Source organism: Thermobia domestica, chromosome 16 (assembly GCF_964235325.1).
Source record: "Thermobia domestica chromosome 16, izTheDome1.hap1.1, whole genome shotgun sequence".
NCBI lineage: Eukaryota > Metazoa > Arthropoda > Insecta > Zygentoma > Lepismatidae > Thermobia > Thermobia domestica.
In genome coordinates this window covers 31,021,596-31,026,869 of record NC_137469.1, presented here as the reverse complement: position 1 = coordinate 31,026,869, position 5,274 = coordinate 31,021,596, and the positions used below count along the sequence as shown (strand labels likewise).

Below are 5,274 nucleotides of genomic sequence, written 5' to 3'. Positions count from 1 at the left end.
GAAACTGGAATGCTGTTCAGCTGCCTCGTCACGGCATGTTGTAATGCTTCCACCGAGCCGTGATGATGCCCTTTCATGGTGGTTTTGAGGCGGGAGAACAGGAAAATGTCTGGTGGGGCAAGGTCGGGACTGTAGGGTGGCTGAGGCAATGTTGCAATGTTATGTTGGGCCAGATACGCCACCACTCGGAAGGCTGTGTGGCTCGGCGCATTGTCATGATGCAGTCGCCAGGAGTTGGCGATGGCTGGGCGGACGCGGACGATGCGTTTCCTCAGCCGTTCCAGGACCTAGAGATAAAAACAAAACTGCATTGACAGTCTGTCTGTGAGGAACAAATTCCCTGTGGATCACTCTTTGTGAATCGAAAAAGCAAATGAGCATTCTTTTCACTTTTGATTTCGTCATGCGCGCCTTTTTGGGGCGTGGGGAATTTCGGGTGTGTCATTCCGTGCTTTGACGTTTGGTCGCAGGGTCATACTCAAACGTCCACGTCTCGTCCCCAGTCACCACATTGTCTAACAAGTTCGGATTTTCACTCACTTCTTCGAGGAGGTCCTGGCAGATCCGTTTGCGAACGTCCTTTTGCTCGCCTGTCAGCACTCGCGGCACTAACTTTGCACAAATTTTCCTCATTTGCAATTGTTCGTGCACAATTTCGTGAACTTGGGTTTTAGCAATGCCAAGTTCATTGGCAATCATGCGAACAGTTAATCTTCGGTCACTGTCCAGCAAATTCTTCACTCTTGCAACATTTTCCTCCGTTTTGGAGCTCGAAGGTCGTCCTGACCGTGCAGCGTCTTCAACTTCTTCTCTCCCCTCCCTAAACAGCTTGTGCCACTCAAACACACTCGATCTTCCAATGGTGTTATCACCGTACGCCGTCTTGATCATTTCATGAGTCTCTTTCCCAGTTTTACCGAGCTTCACGCAAAATTTGATGGCGTAACGCTGTTCCAAAAGATTGGCCATGACGCAGCGTGACGAGGGTCACTCGCAGAGGTTACGATGACGAGCGATCTTTACCCTGCTATGGCTGGCAGCCGACTGGTGCTGCTTCCTCTTTCCTTAGACCCACCTCAACCAATAACAAGTGGAGTAACCGCCGTCAGTCTGTAAAAAGAAAAGAAAAAAATCAGTCCAACTTTAGAGACTGACCCTGTATGAAGACCACAGGGGGAAAAGGAAGTAAATGAAGAAATGGTCGAAAATGAGTTAACAGCAGAATAATGTAGCCTGAAAGGTGTAATTTGCATGAATTAAATCCCACGATAAGAAGGTGGTTAGTCACTTAAAAAATTTAATGCTAAAGAGTTTGTCTTCAGGGGAAGAAGTAGGTAAGTCAGTGGAAAACAGGACAATTGTGTAAAATTATTTTTTAAAAAAAACTGACTTGCCTCCCTTTTCCTTTGTGGTCTTCATATATGGTAATCTAAAATGTATTAAGCCTTTTTCGCACGAGATGACGTTGAAGTTGAAGCTAGTAAATGTACAAAAATTCTTGTAATCAGACGTAAAGTATTGCGCTGTAAAGATGAGGGAACTTTACGCAAAAATTTGACTATATGTTACAATTTTATTTCGCCTACGTAAATGCTGCGCAGGCTAGAGATCTGCACGGGCCAGGCTTGGGCGGGCCAACTCTGTTATTTCTTTGGGCCGGGCCGGGCTTGGGCTGGCCGACATTGATTTCTCTTCAGGTCGGGCCGGGTTGGGGCCGATCAATTGCAATTCTTTAATAATTACTGACTTTCGTTAAACGATAATTGGAATAAAGCCAAACGTTGAAGAAGTGTGTGTGTGTGAAAAATATTACAAAGAATGCAATAACTTTTTACAGTTTGTGTTGCTTAGCGGCTCCACTTCACTATAGAGGATTGCAGGCATTATGTGGTAAATTGAGCTCTGACCTTGACCTTCACTGAACTCAAAATATAACAAGAAGGGGTGGGAATGTTTTGCCTGTCGCTAAACAATATTGCCATCTTCACTTTATGCTAAAAATCAATTAAATCAGATTTTTGTTACAGGGAATGGAGTTTTTGTTCTCTCGATGACAGGCAAAGTTCTAGGAGGCAATGGTACCATTCGGGAGGCAAGCGTCAGGTTGTGAACCAGAGTTTAGAAAATGTTTCTGATGGATAGGTCAAATTTAGTACTAAATTTTGAGAAAGATTGGGGCTAGAGCTAATTTTTTAAAAAATTTATCGGACCGGGGTCGGGCCAAAAACTTTTAAAATTTATCGGGCCCGGGTCGGGTTTGGGCCAAGAATTTTAAAAAACTTATCGGGCCGGGCCAGGCTCGGGCCAAAAATCTTCAAAATATTTCGGGCCCGGGCTGGGCCGGGCCTAGATACATTCGGCCTGGATTGGGCTCGGGCCGAAAAATTCGGCCCATGCAGGTCTCTAGCGCAGGCCCGTGAATAAATGTATACTGTTTATGGATAAGAGACGTTATCGAAGGCAACAGTCAAAAGAAGGTTCAGTCGTTTTGTTCTGTAAAATTTTCTATGTTCAAAATGCTCTTCGCAGTGAGCGATTAATCATAGCAAATGAGGATAATAGTCTGTCAAAATCCAAGCAAATGCGGTATGTAACCATGACATTGCCAGTGACCTAAGATTAATTTCCAAACTGTATTAAACCATTTACAGAAAGCTGGATTTAAAAAAAAAATCGATGTTTGGGCTCCACATAATCTTACTAGAAAGTATTTACTCTCCACTAAAATGTAACGAAATCGAGCAATTTCTGAAATTGTTGATCAGGAGTGATAAAACGACAAGAACAATGGTGGATCTAGGCCAGGGTCGGGGGGCCTAGGCCACCCAGTTTTTTGAGTGACAAAAAGAATTTAAGCTATTATTTATATATTTTTGAAAGTTTATAGTAAGCTCATGATATACCTATCATAGTCTGGGTTCTGGCTGCCTCTCCCCCAGTTTTTACTTTCTAGATCCGCCACTGGACAACAATGTGAGGAAATATCGTGGTCGAAAAGAGAAGCTCGACAGTTTGTGGCAAAGTTCACACTGACGCCCAGGAAGGTTATGTTGTGCGTTTGGAGGGATTGGGAGGGCATTGTGCATCACGAGCAACTACCGCCGAGCAGAGAGCCAAACTTGCATTTGTACTGTTGACTGCTCCTGGCAATTCAAAAGAAATGACCAGATCTAGTCAACAGACAGAGTGTCGTGTATCACGCTCACAACGCCAGACTGCTTGCATCTTTAAGACCCGTCAGAAATTACGAGAACTTGTCTGGGAGGTTTGAATGCATAAACCGTATAGTATAGCCTGGACAGGCACCGTCAGACTATCACTTGTTTCAGTATCTACAGAACTTCCTAAATGAAGTTAAGCTAGCTTCAAAAGATACCTGTGAAAATTACGTGTCACAATTTTTTGACAAGAAACCACAAAAGTTCCGTAGCAACAGGATTATGGTGTTACGTGAAAACAGCACAAGTTCATAGAACGAAATTGTGCACATCTGGAAATGAAATGAAATGAAATCTTAAGTTTTACGTCCCACGGTTACGCCGGTTAGGCCAAAGGAGGCGGTGATGATGAGAGATGAATAAAATGGTGGAATGAAGAAAATGGGAGGAAACGGGAGAACCCCGAGAAAACCCACGAGCACGGTGTTTGTCCACCACAAAGTCCAAAGGGCGCGAGCTGGGATCGAACCAGGGACTCCAAGCACCGGAAGTGAACGCTCTACCACTGAGCCACCGCGCCCACATTTTGTTCGCCACATTAAATCCACTATATTGCATTTTGCAATTTTAACACTGAATTCGTACTCAGCGACCCCGAAAAACATTACCTACCCGCTTTCAGTTCAATAACAGTGTTTTGCATTTAGTCCGCCATTTTGAATTGTACAGTTTTGGTATTCGATTCATACATAGCGACGTCGAATATACCCAATTTCAGATCCATAGCTCGATTTTTTTTTATTTATATATATATATATATATATATATATATATATATATATATATATATATATATATATATATATATATATTGTAATTTGTTTCCGCCATGTTGAATCCGCCATTTTGATTTGTAAACATTTGAATGATTTTTAAACATTCCTATTCACCTACCTTTTAAACCCATATATACCACGTCTGAAAACAATTACATCATAGCTTCCTATTTTGTCTACGTTTTCTGGTGTTTCAGAGCGTGCCTTGTTCTGATCTTCAAATGGTCGCCATGCCCCCTACAGGATCCATTCAAGCGAGATATTTCACATATGAGGTGTACCCAGTATGACCTTTCCAACGATATATAACACATGCAGATCGCCGCGTATCACTTCAAGTACTTCCTTTGTGAGTTATTCATACTTATCACCAGTGTGGGAATTAAATAATCTATATTGGAGGAGATAAAAATAGGCCAACAGTCGTAAAGTCTGAAGGTGCAATAATTCAAAATGAGACAGTAAGACATTATTGTCTTACCCTACACACACACACAAATAAATATGACATTTATAATAAATAAGAGATTTATTTATTCAATAAATCTACTATGTACGTATATATTGTCTGACATGCACACACCACACCTATTCTTTCTGAACGTGTTTAAATGTTGTACACACTCTTGTGTCCGTAGCTCTCGAAGGTTTATTTACTTAATAATTCGGCCCCAGCGATACCTATAATCACAAGTGTATGTTAATTTTTCCACTCATATTGAAATCTTCCATTTCGCATTATTACACACAGCCTGCAAAAGAAAACCTACTTCAGTCCTATTATGAAAACCACTAAAATTATCAGTTAACCGGACTTACTTTAAAAAAAAAAAAAAAAAAAAAAAGTCTAATTGTTAGCCTATCATACGAGAAATGGATTGTTGTTGGTCCCGATATCTAGCTTCTAAGTCAAATCGAATATTAAAAAAAAAAAAATCAAATTTCGAGCTTGCTTCTACTCCCCGCTAAAGCCGCGCTCTTCATTCATTTTTTTTTTTTTCAAATATCGATTCCGTGACGGAGCTCAGGAAGTCAACACTTATAGATAATTTCTTCTTTATATATATATACAGTGGACTCTTTTTAATTCGAAGTCCAACTGGACACGAAAAACTTCGAATTATCCAAAATTCGAATTAGCCAACAACATTCATTTTCACATATATAACTACAAACAAACCAAAGTACTGTGCATCAAAAACATATTCATATGGTGTAGACTTTACCTTTAAAGCAGCTTATTATTTGCGTGATCGAATACCGTAAACTAACAAACGACA

At 41.0% G+C, this 5,274-nt stretch overlaps 1 pseudogene; it reads right to left on the bottom strand.

Moving 5' to 3' along the window:
* Positions 1–441: 441 nt before the first annotated feature.
* On the bottom strand, positions 442–969 carry LOC145672438 (protein GVQW3 pseudogene; annotated as a pseudogene).
* Positions 970–5,274: the final 4,305 nt, after the last annotated feature.